Raw genomic sequence first — 20444 nt, forward strand, 5'->3', positions numbered from 1 at the left:
AAGCGGGAATGAGAAACTGAGAGAAAGAGTAGAAAAAGAAGGCAGCAAGAGGGAGAGATCAAAGCCGAAAAAGAGAGAGTGAAGACACCTTATTGTGCTGCACACGGCTCTCAAATCTCACTCATACATTATTAAACCGGCGTACTAAGTAGGTTAAACCCCACTGGTCCCCTTTACATAGCAATGAACTCACTAATTCAAACTAATTCAATGCCAGAGAGTGTGTGAGAACGTGTGATAAAGAGAGATTAGAGGACTCATGTATTTGTGTGAAAGATAGACACGAATAAAGACACCAAGAAGGCAAAAGAGAGAGCTATATTGAACATGATAGATGGTTAAATCTATTTTAAGCATAACCTCACTAGATGTTATTATATTTATGACAAGAAGCAATATCATGTAAATGTAGCTTTTAGTCTATGATTGTTAGCTTTGAGGCTAATGTATATGCTAATATTTTCCTAAAAGTTGACAAAATTCATAATGTGTGCACCTCTGAATTGTAGTCTCTTTTTTCTGTGAAAATGGACCAAAAATATTGATGACTCATCCTGCACTAAAAATTTTTGGTCCAATCAAATGCTTTCAAGGATGAGAATGTATATATGTATATATATATATATAGACCACCTTCTGTATTCAAATTACGGAAGGCGTAGGACGTAGCATAAGCTTTTTGAACTGCAAGAGTTTTACACTTTCTTTGTACATTGAATACGGAAGGCGGTCTGGCGGAAGCTATATTTTACTTTATAACTTGTTAAATACAGACCGCTTTGCTTCAGAAGGCCTTTATTAACCCCCCGGAGCCGTGTGGAATATATTTATGATGGATGGATGTGGATGGAGACACTTTCTTCAGCTCATACTCATGAACCCTGTTCACTGCCATTACAAAGCTCAAATGCGTCAGGATATTTATTAATATTCCACCGACTGTGTTCATCAGAAAGAAGAAAGTCATATACACCTGATGGCTTGAGGATGAGTAAAGCTTGGGCTCATTTTCATTTGAAAGTGAACTAATCCTTTTAGCAGCACAGCTATTTTCAACATTGATAACAATAATAAATGTTTCTTGAGCAGCAAATCATCATATAAGAATGATTTCTGAAGGATCATATGATACTGAAGACTGGATTAATGATGCACAGAAATAAATTACATTTTAAAACATATTCAAATAGAAACAGTTATTTCACGACATGACTGATTTTACTGTATTTTTGATCAAATAAATGCAGTGTTGGTGAACGTAAGAGACTTTTTTCAAAACCACAAAAAAAAAAATGTTTACCAACCTTTTGAACGGTAGTGTACATATCATTATGTCATAATCAAACTACATGTTTCAAGAGGAAATCTATCAGCACATGTAAGAAAAAATGTTCTTGCAAAGAGATTTCATTGAATCTTTATGAAACTACATTTACATACCCACTACACATTAATATAAGCACACACAAGCATATCACAAACAAGAGCAGTACACATACACCACATATATAACACACAGTTAGAATCAAAACACTTACCAGCTGAGGTGACAGGCATCATCAGAGGTGCTTAAGTTTACTATAGTGAATAAGGGACACTCATACACACACAAATAATCTGACAATGAAAGTAAGTGTGGGTGAAGGCACACTAGTTCCCATGAAAATCATACATGCAAGACATGAAGGTGACACACAGCTCAGCAAAAACACTCGCATTCACACAGTCAGAGTGAGAAACTCATGTTTCATACCAAAACATTAGAAGTGCCCTCTCTTTACACATACACACACACACACACAGTTTTTGTGTGACAAATGCCTATTTTGAAAGAGATATTATCTCCTCGGACTGGATGAGCAAACTTTAGAAAGTTACTCAAGAAATTCACAATTACTAATCACCAAACCACATGCTATCTATTTCAGACAAGATCTATTTAACATACCCAACCCTTTTTTTACTGCAACATTTGCAATGTTGTTAAAATTGTGTTCATTTTATTTTACTTTTTAACAGTTTTATAAATATAAGCCTTTAAATCTTTACCATTTCAAATCTATTTAAGGACAATTTGTTCATACTTTTGTACTTTCATGTCTGATCTGATGAACAAAAGACATGCAATGTCAATCAACCATGTATATTTGTATGGAAGGAGATGTTTCATTAGAAATCTAGATCTCTGCAGTCATAAATTATCAATCTTTCTATATATAGTCACATACAGTGCAGGCACATTGACATCATTCATTCATCATGCAATGTGCCTTTACAATCTCACCTTATAAATGTTTTAGTGCTTACCTTAACCAGCACCACATGAATCTCATGCAATGGTGTGTGTGAACATATTTAGGCTGTTATCTGCTGAAATATACACATTTGTGCACACACGTGTTTCAAAACATGCTGTTTGGTTGTCTCTTGGACCAGGGAGACGATATTTGAATGACAACAGGGGATAGAAATGGCATATCTTGAGGCAATGATGAGAAAACAGAGCCTGAGTCTGTGTGTGAGACAACAGAGGATCTGGCAGACTGAGGGAAATGTGCAATAACAAAAGTTCAAGGTTCGTGGCCTAAGATTCAGGAACCTTGACCTTTGCTATTTCAGCATAACTGGGAGAGACATGTGGACCTACTTTAGGAGCTCACAAACACACACACATGCACGCACAAACATTTCAACACACACACACTTCAGTGTTTCCCTTTCACTTTTCAAAGTTGCCTGTGGCATTGGTCCATGTCTCACATATTTGCACTAATGAATGACTTAAATGTCAGAGTCAGTGAAAGCAACATTCAGCAACATTGGTAAAGACTGCAACTGTCAACAGTATTTATTGTACATTATCATGCCAAACTATAGCCCTGCAACAGAATTAACCAGGAAAAATACATTCACTGTGCAAAGTGAAGCAGATCTATAGTTTGCATTTTATTTCAAGTCGACCTAAAACATGTCCAAAATTGTAATATTGTGGTATAATTAATTAATTTATATTTAGAAGAGCTGTTTTCTATTTTATTAATATTTAAAACAGTTGTGGTGCTTAATATTTGTGTGGAAATCATGTTTTTTTCAGAATCCTTTGATACATATAAAGTTCAAAAGAACAGCATTTATTTGAAATATAAATATTTTGAACGGTAGTGTATAAGTTGTTGGCCTATTTCCGTGATATATATATAGGCCAACAACTGATAATCATTAATACATTTATTAAAAAATAAATACTGGATATATTTAATGGATCATGCTTCTTTCCCTTATTTTTACATTTAGATTATCTTTGTCATTATGTAATGCTGACTTAAATCAATAATTAAAAACACTAACAAATAACACTGTTAAATACAATCTTTAGCGAATCTCAAAACTATGTGTATATTATAAAATTTGTGATGCCAAATTTACTTGTAACATTTAAAATGAATGATTTAAGTTATTATTTATTTATTTGTATTCAAACAACATTTAAATTTTAGCATTTATCACTAACTTATCAGACAAAAAAATATCAGACAAAACTTTAATATCGGTGCATATCTAAAAGCACTATTTTATTGAGCATGCTTTAGGATCAGGTCTTTAAAAGTTACATCACTACAGCCACCACTTATCTTTCTAGGGTCTCAAAGCATCACGGATTTAAAAAAAAAAAAAAAAAAAACATACTTGCGCACACACACAATGATATACGACGTCTGGGACGACTGCTCTCTTGCTACAAACAAACCAAAACCACTGGGGAAGAAACCGCCCTTATAAAACACTCCCTAATCTGACCGACATTCACTCCGCACACACATAGATAATAAAAACTCCCTCAATACATGCATGCAGCCAAACTGTTCAGTCAGACACAAAACTATATGTGAGGGGAGGAATATTAGGGGAAAGTGACACTCTTTCCATGAGAAAACTCCTCTGGGGACACTTAAGTATGCTGCAAGAAACGTTTGGCCAAAGGCCCTTGGAAAGAGACCACACATTAAAGGGGAGTAAGAGTTAGAGTATCTGGCAACCTTTCAAAAGACAGAACAGGGTGTGTAAACATACTGCAAGGCAAGAAGAGGGAAAAAATAAAAGGAACTGGCAACCTTCCTGACAGGTTTTAAGGAGTAAGTGGTTGGATTGAATCAGCCGATGGAAGTTTAGAGTAAAAACGATTCCTAAAGGATCTGGCTGCTGTCTAGACCACAAACGGAGGGGGTTTTGAATGCTGTCCCCAAGGACTTCCTGGACTTGGACTGCTGGACTCATTGATTAGCATTTGTTCAAGGCCAGAGGTCAATACATTGTACTTGGCATGGCCATGTCTACAAGCACCACTGTCAGATAAAGTGCTTGCTGAACACACACACACACACACAAACCCAGAAAGAGAGAGAGAAAGAGAGTAAAACACAATTTCCTCTCTGAAATAGAAGGTTGTTTTTTGCTTCAATGTCTTTTTGTTAAAGATGTCTCTGTTCATTAGCATTAGCCATTAGAGAGCCATGAGAGAGAGAGGGAGGTGGAGGAGGAGGGGGAAAAGACAGAGAACGAGAGAGATGATGAAAGTCCATAGCCCAGTAATGGGCTCTATTTCCCCTTCCCCTCGTCCATTAAGACAGCCAAATGAAATGAAGGGAAATGAATTGAGACTGCAGACATGTGGTAAAGGAGACAAGTGGGAGAGAGGGAGGGTTCGAGAGTGAGAGAGGGGAGGTAGTTTCAAAGGTCATTACTATAGGTATGAGATGAGCAGAGGTAATAAATCTATGCACTAAACGAGGACTATCACCTTTATGAGGGAGAGAGAGCTAAATGCATGTGTACGCCATGCATATAGAGTGTGCCAAGGGAGCATTTCAATTAGACAGGAAGAAAGGCTTGATCTATAGATACACACACGATCACTATTCATTCAATGCATTTGCAGCTTGCATGTTAGGAGCAGGCCTAACCTTACAAAATCACGTGTTACCATGTTTTGTGTATACTACCATGATGCCAATTAGGAATGTACCCACATTAAGATTCTGACAAATATGCAGATAATTATTTTCATGTTTCAGCTGATAACCGATAAATTGCTAAATTAATGTTTAAATTAAAGGTTAAAGGTGTAGTAAGCGATTTCTGAGAAACACTGTTGATATTTGAAATCAACCCAAACAAACACACCCCTCACTTCATTGCTCAGCCCCCAAAATGCATGAACATGTAATGCATCACGAAAAATAAAGAAAAGATGACGAACAAATGAAAAGGAAGAACAAAAAATGAACATACAGTACACAAAAGTATATACAAGCAAGAGTCAGTTGTTAATCACCAGAGGCACAACAGCTCCAGACAAACAATGACGCCCAAAACTGTTACTATACAACAACATTGCAACAGCAGCATATCTTGGCTCTGTAAAAAAATACCAAAACCAATGTTACTGTTCTGTTGGAGCAGAAACAACGCAACCTCGACATCTGTTTTCAGGCCTTCCTGCTTAAAGGATTAGTTCACTTTCAAATGAAAATTAGCCCAAGCTTTACTCGCCCTCAAGCCATCCTAGGTGTATATGACTTTCTTCTTTCTGATGAACATAATCGGAGAAATAATAATAAATATCCTGACGCATCCGAGCTTTATAATGGCAGTGAACAGCGTTCATGAGTATGAGCTGAAGAAAGTGCCTCCATCCATCACAAACGTACTCCACACGGCTCTGGGGCATTAATAAAGGCATTCTGAAGCAAATCGATGCGTTTGTGTAAAAAATATCTATATTTAACAAGTTATGAAGTAAAATATCTAGCTTCCGTATACAGCATACAAAGAAAGTGTAAAACTCTTGCAGTTAAAAACGCTTATGCTAAGTCCTACACCTTCCCTATTTAACTTACGGCAAAAGTGTAACTGATGTGACGCCAGTTTACACTTTCTTTGTAACTTGAATACGGAAGGTGGTCTGGCGGAAGCTAGATATTTTACTTCATAACTTGTTAAATATGGATTTTTTTTTTTTTACACCAACACATCGCTTTGCTTCAGAAGGCCTTTATTAACCCCCCAGAGCCGTGTGGAGTACATTTATGATGGATGGATGTGGATGGAGACACTTTCTTCAGCTCATACTCATGAACCCTGTTCACTGCCATTATAAAGCTCAGATGCGTAAGGATATTTATTAATATTCCTCCGATTGTGTTCATCAGAAACACGACAGTCATATAAACCTAGGATGGCTTGCGGGTGAGTAAAGCTTGGGCTAATTTTCATTTGAAAGTGAACTAATCCTTTAAGTCTCTTTTCTAATATTAACGCGGGTCCTAAAGCTCTTGCCTGATCATATCCCTTCCTTTTCCAGTTATATTCCTCTGACCTTTCCTCTTTTGTAATGCCTCTCAGCCATCTCTCTTTCTACAGTCTTTCTTCAAATCTCCCTCTTGCTGACTTTCCTTCCTCCCCTATCATGAGTGACACGCCCCCTACTGCTGACTGGCTACAAGTGTGTTGTGGTGTTCGGTCCGATCCACTTTCAACATCATTTCTCAGAAATTGCTCGCTGCACCATTAATGGTTAAATTAAAATTCTATATTATTATGTCTAAATGAAAAAATAAAAATTAATTGCATGAATTTAGGTATGATAACATATTTAGTTAAAACAAAAATTAAATTACATTAAATGTAGTTCCAAGCATAGGTTTGGGAGATGCCTAAACATTCAGTCCTGTCAATCATCATTACGAGCAGTTAGTGTGTCGTCCCAGCAACAATTCTTCCGGCATCCCTCCTCCTCCATTTCTCTTATTCTTCCTCTGCGCAGTACTGTTACAGGGGGGTTTAGCTCGGAGCTCAAGCTGAACCTCAGATTCAAGCATCCTTCGAGGTTAGCATGCCAAGTTTGTTTACCATAAAGACTGAATGGGCAGGCGAACTCGTGAAAAAAAGATATGACACCAATATATTGTGCATTCCTAATGGTAATTCTATGGTATCTATGATATATACTGCAGTATATATCATTTCATCACAATTTTATTTGGCATGGTTAACCAGCAAATGTTTCAGACAAATCATGCCAAAGGACGACTGAAAATAAAAACCGTATGAGTACCAGGGGTACAAAATAATGTCACTCAAGTGGCACTCAAAGATGAACCCTCCTTTGTCCTTTGCAGCTACACACAAGCAGAAACACACACACACACCTGGTATTTGAGAAAGGTTACCGGCTGGATGGTGAGTGTGTGTTTTATCTGCGGGTGGTCAGTAAGATTAATAGCATCCATCAAAGATAAGAATGTGTCCAAAATTCCAAAGCTCCCGTTGTTATGGTACATATTTGCTGGATGAATATACATATCTATATGCTATAATGAAGACACAATCATTGAAATGATACAACTAATACTGAGTGATAAATTAGACTTGACAAAACATACACAGGATAAAAGAAAAGACAACAGCCTACAGTCTTACCTTTTTTTTTTTTTTTTTTTTTTGGTGACTGGAACACATTGCAGTGTCATATAGAACCTAATTATGAGTGTTTGTGCAAATTAAAGGAATAAGAGAGAAAGAAAGAGACTATACATGCCTCTACACATGTATATGTTTACATTGTAACCAAAAGTTATGGAAAAGACTTTACACAATTTTGTGATCTCCCACCTAGACTGTTTCCCAGAAACCCAAGGGTGTCCTCTTGTTACCAGGTGATTTCCATTTGTGCCCATCAAGAACACTGCGTTTTGACACCTCACTTTTGCTTTTCTTTCTCTTCCTTAAAAAAGTGAACCATGGCACACATAACCCTATTACTGAGGGGCTTTAAAATCAGGCCACCAGGACACAGAAAATGAGAGAAAGAGATTGGCTACAAGAAGGCATGCTGGGCTCTTATTGCACACAGAATGAGGCAGAAACCGAATTCTTGACCTCATGCCCTAACTACACAAATTACACCTTCCTTCCTCATTTTGCAAACTGGCAGACAATTTTCAATCTAAAATGAATCTAATCCATTGAAGTGCCTCTATCTATCTGGATAAAACTCCAGGAAGTGCAAACCATGCTGCATGATATGAGAATATGCATATATATGGCCAGAGGAACAAACAAAAATAAGCTTAATGCGACCCAAAGGCTTTGCACAGAGATGCAATATTAGTACACAGTGATTTACTAATGAATATCCTGACATTCAAAATATCATATTATATGGATAGGTCACCCAAAAACTAAAATTCTGCCATATTTACTCACCCTCATGTCATTCAAAACCCTTGTCTTTCTTCCAAAAACAGAAGTTAATCAGAATGTTATCCGAATTTAACTTAAACGCAAAATTAAAATATAGCATAAAGCATAAAACGTTTCCATCCAGTGAGACAAAGAGAACAAAATCATCACTTCCTGATAAACAGGTGCCAAATATCACTAAGAAAAATGCAAGTTGCTGCAGTAGAAGGAGCCACTGTTTTTTCATATACATCATAAATTAAGAAACATAACATTTCTTATCAATGTTGAAAACAGTTGTGCTGGGGGGATCACGACATGAGGGTGAGCAACTGACAGCAGAATTTTAATTTTTGTTAGTACTTTGACTTTAATATTCCTTTTTGCAATGTGCATTAATTCTTTGGCCATGTAAATACTGTTTATCATGATGAAAAAAACTCTTTTTTTGAATACTGAATCACAAACAAATGAAAGAGAGAGAAAAGAAGGACAAGACTGTCTCAGAACCTCAGCTAAGCAAGATAAGAGGTATGACTGGCTGAGCAAAAATGAGGACACTGGTCAGAGAAAGAGGGAGCAAAAGAAAAGAAAGAGAAAGAGAGAGAGAGAGATACATGACACAGAGGTCTACTCACACTGTAAGGAATAAGGGTGTCTTCTGTAGGAGGGTGATGGGCACATGCAAATGGCTTTTACCCCACCGAACGATATTGGATTCTGGGAAACCCATCTGTTACGTGGCGCCCACACCAGAGAATAATACGAGGAAGACGGCGCTGGAGGAGGGTGGAAAGGGCTGGGGCAGAGGGGGGGAGGGCAGATGATAGATAGCAGTCTGAGTTTTAATCAGCACTGCGCCTCTAGCGCTTTCTGCCCGCCTCACTGAGGCTTATCCGTCAAGCGGCTCACATGACCCTAACTGAGGAGAGAGGAACTCTTTCCCCCTCATGCATACCTTACCTCCCTCCTCCCTTCAACTCCTTCCACCCCAGAGAAAGGGAGAGAGACGGAGGAATATCTTCTCACACCATCTCGTCGAAACCACAATAAAGGGTACCCGCTTTGAGGCCGACGTACATTTTCAGCACGGAGGGTCGAACTGTTTCACCTTATCTCAAAATTACACAGGAAACAGATCTTACCATGAGTGATATATCATCACACTGAAGTGTAGGGTGAAAAGTCTACTTTTTGTCTGTGTGTTTTACAGATGATACTGGGGAAATGATCTTACAGTGAGGACGGACTCAATACAATCATGCTGATTAGCATTGGAAAGCTAATTAAAAACAAGTGAAAAGCAGAGACATACGCCTCCGTTGGCACATGAAACAGCATCATCTATCACAGCAGCGGGGCCGATAGCAATGAAAGCCATATCTCTGGGTTAGGTAGATGAAACGGTGGGCTGAGTCTGGAGTAACAAAGGCATATCATTTCACATGACTGATACAGCTATAAGGCTTTAATATGGTTTGGAACGCTTCTCCCCCTAATGATGCTATTACCGGCAATAACCAAACCCCCTCCGATGGCTTTGGCACAAACAGCACGCCGCCCCATAAACCAAGTCTACAACTCTTAACCCTTTCACGGCTTACAAGACATTTGGACAAGAAACACTAAAGCTAAAATAATTTGAGAGAAAGACTTTAGCAGAGTCCAAAAGTAACACATTTTCAAACAGTAAATACTGACCCAACTGAGCTTTGGCTTGCAATTTGGTCTGTTAATTTTCTTTCCAAAATAACACATGGTTAGCACAAGAATAGTACTACAAACTGTTTGACATAAGCAAAAGCGATCAGATGAAAACGACGTTCTACTTTCTAGATACATTTTCCTTAATTTTCACTTTGATTTGATATACTCATGTCAAAAACAGAAATAAAAATAAGTTGGAATATCAAAATTAAAAAATCTTATTTTTTTTTTTTTTTTTGTGAGAGCTACCGTTTCACCAAGAGTTCCTCTGGGTTATCTGCAAGAAATATATTTTTGATAAACTTGCCAATATAAGGGGAAAATTTACTGGCCATTTTCTATACCAAACCATGAAATTGTGCATTAGAAATATTTATAATATGTAAATAAAAATATATTTATGATCAGTAATTTTCAAACACCATTGACATATATATATATATATATATATATATATATATATATATAATAAAATACATTTATTAATTACATTTTTTTATAGATCTGCACGGAAAGAGCTTAATAACTCATAACTGTTTAAAAGTTTAGAGTCAGAAAGATTTTTGAAGGAAATAAACACTTTTATTCAGCATTAATTAAAAGGATACATTAATTTGATTAAAATTGACAGTAGAGACATTTATAATAAAAGATTTCTACTTTAAATAAATGCTGCGCTTTTGAACTATCCATTCAAGAATTCTGAAAAAAATGTTTCCACAAAATTATTAAGCGGCACATCTATTTTTAATGCTGTTAATAAGAAATGTTACTTCAGCACACTGTAAAAAATGACCGTGATTTTAACGGTAAAAGACTGTAAAAATGCTACGGTGAAAAACAGTTAATTGGTTTACAGAAAGTTTCTGTACTATATACGGTGAATAACTCTAATGGATCTAACGGTACATTTAATGTAATTTTATGGTAAAATACCATTAAATTTACAGTTTTTGGAAGTGAAAAATAACAAGTTATTTACAGTGAAAAACCGTAAATTGACATTCTCACAATTCCCTGCGTGACACTTCATATTTGATGTATTTTCGTTGAAATAACTCTGTTTCTTCTTAGTTTTTTCTAATCAGTTATGTACATTAGGGTTTTATGTTACATCTAATGTTGTTAAAATTTCATGTGTTACCATGATGGTGTTTAGTGTTTGTGTGAATGACACTGTGTGCACCTTCTATATATTAGTATTGTCGGTAACACTTTACAACAAGGTTCATTAGTAGTTCATTAGCAACTACATTAGTTAACATGAACTAATAATGAACTACACTTATACAGCATTTATTAATCTTTGTTCATGTTAATTTCAGCATTACTAATGCATTATTAAAATCTTGTTAACATTAGTTAATGCACTGTGAACTAACATGAACAAACAATGAACAGCTGTATTTTCATTAACTAACATTAACGAAGATTAGTAAACAAAGTAACAAATGTGCTGTTCATGGTTAGTTCATGTTAGTTAATACATTAACTAATGTTTAACTAATGAACCTTATTGTAAAGTGTTACCGTATTGTCCTTCTCAGCTTGTGGAAAAGCTGCTTGGGATGAACTTTGATTCATCATGTGACTCATCACCACTGTGTTTGGTGGTTGTCAGTGTATTACAAAGGTACAAAACAGATATTAGTACTTCAATAGTTACGGTTCATAATAATTACGGTTGGTTTTTACATTTAAAAAAACAGTTATGAACCATAATTATTACAATATAAACCTTTAAATTACACGGTTTTGAACTGTAAAATAGACCGTAAACTAAGTGCTGTCCCGTAAAACCTAAAACAATGCAACCGTATTTTTTACGGTAAAGTTCTGGCAACCACAGCTGCCAGTTTTTTACCGTAAATTTTATGGGGATTTTTTTTTACAGTGAGCATGATTTCTGAATGATCATCTGACAATGAAGACTGGAGTCTAATATATCCATGTAAATGCAGTTTCATGGTATATTTATGGCTAGTAAATTGTCATCTGCTATTTGGCAGGTTTTAAAAAAAAAATTAAAAAAAAAAATTGGGATTTTGCTTTAATGGTCTGACTATATGCGAATGTGAATTGTTGGCACAGGATGAGACAACTGCTCATGTTCTGAGTATGATTTGTGATCACGTACTGTAAATAAACCACATTAGCATTTCACAGTAAACTAAGTAACTATATATATATATATATATATATATATATATACACACAAGAATACACTATCCAGTGTTATACAAAGTACATTGCCTGCTTAGCATAATTAAGACTGGAATGACTCAATATCATCAAGGCCTGAACAAATATTAGACTCGAATGAATGCCGACCACTATCACGACACAATAAAACAGCATATCACCTCTTATTAACCATAAATTCAGTTCCCAAATTGAATAAATTCAACAATCTACAAATCAACATCCCTACAAATCTCTGAACATGCATCAGAGCGGGCTTCCTAAATTTATGTCAGCCAGCTGTTACGTGCCAAAACAAGCCTCCATCATACAATCCTTCATTACGACAGCCCGTAGGATCATCATATTATTCCAGATGAAATCCCTGGTGTCTGAAAGAACGATCGCTTGTGTCAGATACTGAAAATGGCAGAAAGCTGCAGCCTGCTTTTTGATTCTGGGTGCAAAGTAGAACAAGTGTGCCTGCCAGCGCTGTCATTACCCTTGGCTTCAATTAACATCGAATGAACATCACAACTAAAATAGCCTGATTTAAAGAAGCCAGCAGCAGCCGAGCAGAGCGGGTGCACATTAAAGTGTTTACTATATATTCCAACAAGCTATAGGGAGAGATATCCACTTGTTTGAGAGATCGTATGCATGAGAGGACACACACTGACAAGACTGAGCGATGTTTTCACAAGCAAATGAGGAGGGAGGTCTCGCTATTTCGAGTGAGCCGCAAGAGCCAGCTTTGCACGGATAGAGTGCGGTTCTCCTGGCGTCACTTAGAACTTTTTCTTGTAACGGCACTCGTTTGATTTTGAGCAACGACAACAATTACATCCTTTTGCTGCTGCGTGCAGTTTTTGAGTCTGACCCACAAATCCCTCTAACTCGAGCAGCCAAAACCAATCTCCTCTCAACATTTTTTTTATATTACTCCTCTCAGTGTGCATGAGATGTCTTTTTCAAGTGCAGCTACTTCAAAGCGAGGACGAGAGTCCCAGTGGGAACGAGGAGGAAGTAGAGAAGATAACATTGAAGTGTTTGGGGTGATGCACGTTCGCCAAGTTCCCTCCGCTGATCCGCAGGGGGACTGCTCTGAGAGGAGAAACCACATGCTTTCTTTTCTTATAAAGGATGTAAAGTACATGCTAATGAGCGAAAGAGACAATAAATAATTTGTGATGTTTTTTAGAAGCTGACAAGGCATTGTGGGGTCATTATGCTCCTTTTGATGTGAATCTGGTTTGCTTTTTGTTATTGAGAACTAATTAAACACCTTGTGAATTGCATTGGAGATTTTTTTTTTTTTTTTTTTTGAGAACTAGAGTAACTAGAGATGTATTCATAAATCCTTCTTGGAAACAAAAGCACAGTAAAGTGCAATTTAAAAAGTAAAAGCAACAGTTCACTCAAAAATTAAACTTCTGTCATAATTTACTAATCCTTATGTTGTTTCAAACCTGAATGGCTTTCTTTCTTCTGCAGAACATGAGAACTGTTTTTGTCAGTGGGGACCAAAACAACAATGAACACCATTGACTTTCATTGCACAGAAAAAAAAAATACTCCATAAATAAATAAAACAATATTTTAGTGTGTGTTCCACAAAAGAAAAAAAGTAAAAAAAAAAATTCTTAAATACAATGATTTTGAATTCAAAGCTACAAAACCTAAACTAAAAAAGACTGCAAACTACTTAAATATTAAAGGGTTGGTTCACCCAAAAATGAAATTTCTGTCATTTATTACTCACCCTCATGTCGTTCCACACCCGTAAGACCTTCAATCATCTACAGAACACACATTAAGATATTTTGATGAAATCCGAGAGGTATATGACTCGTCCATAGACAGCAATTTAACCACCAATTTCAAGGTCCAGAAAGGTACTAAAGACATTGTTAAAACAGTTGACGTGACTACAGTGGTTCAACCTTAACTTTATGAAGCAACGAGAATACTTTTTGTGCGCAAAAACAAAACAAAAATAACGACTTTATTCAACAATCTCTTCTCTTTCCTGTCATTATCCTTACGCAGGTGACGCAGTAAGAACAGTGTTTACGTCCAAACGCCGGCTCAGTATTGGCCAAAGCTGATCATGTGAGCAGTACGACATGCGTGTGATGCTGACGCAGGAGCCGGCCAATAATGAGTCGGCGTTCTGATGTAGAACCTGGACGTGTTGGACGTAAACAATGTATGAGAATGACACAGAAGAGAAGATATTGTTGAATAAAGTCGTTATTTTTGTTTTGTTTTTGCGCACAAAAAGTATTCTCGTCGCTTCATAAAATTAAGGTTGAATCACTGCAGTCACGTCAACTGTTTTACTGATGTCTTTAATACCTTTCTGGACCTTGAAAGTGTCGGTTAAATTGCTGTCTATGGACGAGTCAGATACCTCTCGGATTTCATCAAAATATCTTAATGTGTGTTCTGAAGATGAATGAAGGTCTTACGGGTGTGGAACAACATTAGGGTGAGTAATTAATGACTGAATTTTCATTTTTGGGTGAACTAACCCTTTAATATTTAAACTACAAACTTCTTAATATTCAGCAATATTATGGATTTGACTGACACTAGCAGATAAGAACTGAACTGAGCTGGATTTATGGCTGAATTTAACTCATTTTATCATTGTTGAACTTTACACAGTTATTGAACAGAACTGACTTCAGCTGAACAATGACACTATTGTCTTTTTTAGAGCTGCTTTACATCAGAATTGAATTTGGTTTGCATCGATTATTACTTTCCTGTTTATTACTGTAAAGCAGCTTTGAAACAATCTCTATTGTTAATACTTTATATAGTGTTATATATATAAAGATGACTCACTTGACTTGACCACTTACTCCCGTTTCCTTCTTGTTTATAATTTGTCTGCACTGCTGCCAGTCACTTTGCAAAATATTGCAACAGAAAACGCATAAGTAAAAAAGCTTGGTGGTTTGTAACGAAGCAAATCAATTTACACAAAAATCACATAAAATATAAAATATTTCCATTTTGAAAAACGTTCAATACTTATTATTAAACAACCATATTCACTTTATATATTGGTCTTTTAACTTTGGCAAGGACAAGTCCCACCTGTCCAGACCCAAATCTACATCCACAGTCAACTCAGTACATTTTCAGGAAGATTTGTATCCATTTTAGCGTTCTGCATCTGTGTTAACAGAGCTGTGCTGTGTGACTAGGAGTGACATGATTTATTGTGATGGATTTTGGAGGAGGGAAACAGACTCCACATGAAGCTCATATCCTGGTTGGCATTCGAAACGCTCTTTAAGATGCAACAATCTGATTAGAAGCTACATAGAAATAAAATATGACATGCATCCATTTTCTCTGTTCTTTTTTTGACGCCTACCTCATTTATTCTCCATTTCTCCTGCTGTTGAATTCTTTAAGAAGGGGCCAAATAAAACAGCTTTAATGACTGAGTAGAGTTACCTGCTGCTGGATTTCCCTGTCTTAAATCTCTTCAGACAGTCACAGGAACAGCACCACGCCAGAGAGAAACACCTGAAAGAGGAAAAAGAGAACAGGATTTAGAGGTTTAGGGCAGGTTTAGGTTTAGTACAGCAGTCATCCACACTAATTAAAACTGACAAAGATGTTTAATTTTTTTATTCTTTAAGGAACAGGCTTAGAGTAAAAAGGGAAGTAGCTTATGACATATAAGAATGGCAACCATAAAGATATTGCCACATAAAATCAAAACTAACAAATCTATACAATATGGGTCACGATATTACAGAACTGTAAAGCCTGTAAAGTTATTCAAGACTGTTATATGTTGTGTTTTTTTACTTACTTTTAATCAATTGTTTTCTGCAGTTATTTTCTTAGCTTGTTCATTGTTTGGATTTTGGACAAATGGGAATAACTCAGTGTATATTTTTTCACATACTTGCTATGAATTGTTGCAAATCTTCTTTTTTTTTTTTTCAAAAATATGAATGTAAAAAATTGTTACTAAAATTCGAAATTGTTGGCTTGACAATATCAAATCCAATATAATCATGTAAAAATAAATAAATAAATAAAAAACACCTTTTGCTTTTCTCCCACCCTTAGTGTTAACCTATAGCATACTTGTAAAACATCAGATGCATTAATAAATAATTCATTCATGGACTTCAAAGGTTCTTGCTCCTGTCAAAGAATATTCCAGTGAAGTCACTTAAAAGAACCTCTTGTCATCTGGTGACAGGCTTTGTGATTTATAAACGAGGTGACAACAAAGACTCATGTGTTTCAGACAGTTTGAAGGTCTTGATTCATGGATTGCTGAAGCTTATTTTAGAGGTCAAACTCATCAGGGGGATTGCAGCTACATATCAGATATATAGGAGGAGGAGACAGAAGAAGTACAAGAGATGGAAGAGCGTGATTTTTCTTTCGCTGACATTTCCTGTCTCATCATGTGCTCATGCTTATTGTGTTTGAACGCTTAGTAAGAAAAACGTGACAGTGAAGGAAAGGTAGTGTGTGTGTGTGTGTGTGTGTGTGTGTGTGTGTGTGTGTGTGTGTGTGTGTGTGTGTGTGTGTGTGTGTGTGTGTGTGTACGCCAGAGAGATTGTCCTCACCTACCCTGAAAACACCACAAGTACTAAGTGTACTTTGAGAGTGAATGAGTGATTGCATTTGTGGGTTTCTGTTAGCTGAAGTAATGTCTTTAGACTCCATCTTTACTACACTGAATGTTATGAAAGATTTACTCTCTTACTCCAGCAAACTTGGAGTTAAAAAAATATACATACACGCATTCATGAGAGTTACGTGGTTTTCGCGAGAGGTGTCTATTCTCACCCAAGTTTAAGCTACGCCTACATCGGGTCAGAGGTCACCCTTCTGCCGGAACTCGACACTCTCGTGAACGTTCTTCATAATCACTGGCTTCCGGCAACGAGAATGGCTTATAAAGTGTGGATATTTTAAAATATGGATATTTTTCTTACAAAAACATATCACTTTGCTTCAGAAGGCATTTGTTAACCCACTGGGGTCGTATGGATTACTTTTATGATGGATGGATGCGCTTTTTGGAGATTCAAAAACTCGGACACTATTAAATGCCATTTCACTGTTGCACTGATGATACTCAGCTCTATATTTCTCTGCACTCTGACGAAATTTACCAATTCACAAAATTAACGGAATGCAAAGCTGATATAAAAAAAATAAATAAAAAAAATTGGATGAATAGTGATTTCCTACTACTAATTAGAACAGAGATTCTAATTATTGGACCAAAAACCTCCGCACAAAATAACGTCTAACTTGACGGCTGCTCTGTGTTCATTGATTCTCCTGTTTATTTTTTGGATTATTCTATTAAAAGTCTCCTGAATATAACTCCTTTATTGTGCGCTTTAGTATAGCCACCACTCGTGACAGACATATGCTCTCAATGACAAATGCAGAACAGTTAGTTCAGGTGTTCATGAACTCAAGGCTAGATTACTGTAATGCTCTACTGGGTGGTTGCCCTGCACACTTAATAAACAAACTCCAGCTGGTCCAAAATACAGCAGCTAGAGTTTTTACTAGAACTAGGAAGTACGACCATATCAGCCCAGTTCTGTCAACACTGCATTGGCTCCCTATTAAACATCGTATAGATTTTAAAATCTTGCTAATTACTTACAAAGCACTAAATGGTTTAGCTCCCTAGTACTTGAGCGAGCTCTTAACAAACTATAGTCCTTCGGTCCACTGGATACAGGCCGTATCCAGATCAGATGGAGGATCTGCGCCTAAACACGAGCACAACACACCCCTGAAGTGTCAGCAGAGATTGTGTCAACTAGACCATCCCCTGTGAGGGCCTCATCGACACGATCCTCAATAACAGATCCTCAATAAACCCATCTCCATACAAGCATGATGAATCCGATCTTCAACCAGATGGAGCTGGATTAAATAATTTGAATGTTCCAATCCAATCTGACTTCTGACCTGTAATGCTGCATGAATCATAATCACACACTGTTTGTTTGTTGGCCAGAGGAGAATTGGCCCCCCGATTGAGCCTGGTTTCTCTCAAGGTTTTATTCTCCATTCTGTCACCTGATGGAGTTTGGGGTCCTTGCCACTGTCGCCTCTGGCTTGCTTAGTTGGGGAGACCTAATATTCAAAAATATTATTGATCTGCCTGCAGTGACACCATTGTCTGTGAACTGAACTGGGTAGCGTTTCCCAAAAGCATCGTAAGCCTAAGTTGATCGTAGCTCTATTGGTAGCAATGGTTCTACGAACAAATTAGGCTTACGATTTTTTTGGGAAACGCAGCCCTGAGCTGGACGATGACATAACTGTTTTTTCCAGAGCTGCTGTATAGATAAATTAACTAAATTAATAACTAATGATTTCTACAACAGAAATGAATCAATACTGAACTTACTTATAGAGTTAGTTCACCCAAAAATGAAATTTCTGTCATCAATTACTCACCCTCATGTCGCTCCACACCCGTAAGACCTTCATTAACCTTCGGAACACAAATTAAGATATTTTTGTTGAAATCCGATGGCTCAGTGAGGCCTGCATAGGCAGCAATGACATTTCCTCTCTAATGTACTAAAAACATATTTAAATCAGTTCATGTGAGTACAGTGGTTCAATATTAATATTATAAAGCGATGAGAATATTTTTGGTGCGCCAAAAAAAAACAAAATAACGACTTATATAGTGATGGCTGATTTCAAAACACTGCTTCAGGAAGCTTTGAGCGTTATGAATCAGCGTTATGAATCAGCGTGTCGAATCAGCGGTTCGGAGCGCCAAAGTCACGTGATTTCAGCAGTTTGGCGGTTTGACACGAGATCTGAATCATGATTCGATACGCTGATTCATAATGCTCCGAAGCTTCCTGAAGCAGTGTTTTGAAATCGCCCATCACTATAATAAGTCATTATTTTGTTTTTTTTGGCGCACCAAAAATATTCTCGTTGCTTTATAATATTAATATTGAACCACTGTACTCACATGAACTGATTTAAATATGTTTTTAGTACATTAATGGATCTTGAGAGAGAAAATGTCATTGCTGGCTATGCAGGCCTCACTGAGCCATCGGATTTCAACAAAAATATCTTAATTTGTGTTCCAAAGATGAACAAAGGTCTTATGGGTGTGGAACGGCATGAGGGTGAGTAATTAATGACATTATTTTCATTTTTGGGTAAACTAACCCTTTAAGCTGGACAAAGACACTATTTTCTTCTAGAGCTGCTATATAGCCAAAATTATGTTATCACTGTAAAGCTGCTTTGACACAATCTGCATTGTAAAAAGCGCTATATAAATAAAGGTGACTTGACTTGACTACAAAGCTGGAAAGAGCCAGGATATTATTTAATATAACTTTGTATTCGGCTGAAAGTCATATACATCTAGGATGATTTGAGGGTGAGTCATTTTTGGGTGAACTATTCATTTAATTGGACAGAAAATGAGTGTCATGTCATTTACCCACATGCATAATTAATCTAATTCAATCTAAATAAAATATAATTTACTGTTTTAATATAAAAAGTGTATACATACTTACATTTATGTATTTGGAAATCAAACCCATGATCTTGGCATTGCTAGCACCATGCTTTACGGTTCAAGCTAGAGAAAGGCTTTTCATAACTAATAAAATGAAAAACGGCAGAAATCATCAAGCACTGTGCATGTCTGCTAAATCTGACTTCATAAATCCACAAGAATCTGATTAGTTCAAAGTTACCTGTCCATTCCTTCTCAACTCAAACTCTGAAACAAGGTGCCTGTGATGCACCTTCAAGAGCAGTTTGCCCAGGGACAATGAAATGTCACTTCACGCAGCGCTGAGGCCACATGTGCCATCTACTCAGTCTGACAAAGATGACCAAGCTTTGTCAGCAGGTCACCTGTTCTGTCCAAGTGCTCTGCTATCAACAGTGGTCTCATCACCCGTCCCGACCTTCAGATGGTGCTACGTGCACAAAGTGCATGACATTTTAAAGAGGTGACAGCAATAGCACAATGAAACACAGTGTTCCCAACACCAGATTCCTTCTATTTCTGTTATATTAAAAGCCAACTGTCTCCTGTAGACAGGAGCTGTTCCAGGCTTTTGACATCTCTATCAAGAAAAAGCAGGCACTCATTGTTATGGCACGTCACCTTAAAATAGACATCTGGGTCATAATTGCCATAGATTACAGGCACTAAAACAACAAATATTAGCATGATGAGTAAATACTATACATTTTAAATAATACAATAGGGGTTTTCCCCATTGAAAGCTGGAAATAAT

At 36.8% G+C, this 20444-nt stretch overlaps 1 protein-coding gene across 3 annotated transcripts in view; it reads right to left on the reverse strand.

Moving 5' to 3' along the window:
- Nucleotides 1-20444, reverse strand: part of rarab (retinoic acid receptor, alpha b) — a 127229-nt gene that overhangs the window by 68879 nt on the left and 37906 nt on the right. For all 3 annotated transcript variants that reach the window (XM_051886650.1, XM_051886652.1, XM_051886651.1), the window contains exon 2: nt 15604-15675. The gene's annotated coding sequence lies outside the window, so the exon portion shown is untranslated. The remainder of the gene's footprint in view (nt 1-15603; nt 15676-20444) is intronic.

This window comes from Ctenopharyngodon idella, chromosome 3 (assembly GCF_019924925.1).
Source record: "Ctenopharyngodon idella isolate HZGC_01 chromosome 3, HZGC01, whole genome shotgun sequence".
In the NCBI taxonomy this organism is placed as follows: domain Eukaryota; kingdom Metazoa; phylum Chordata; class Actinopteri; order Cypriniformes; family Xenocyprididae; genus Ctenopharyngodon; species Ctenopharyngodon idella.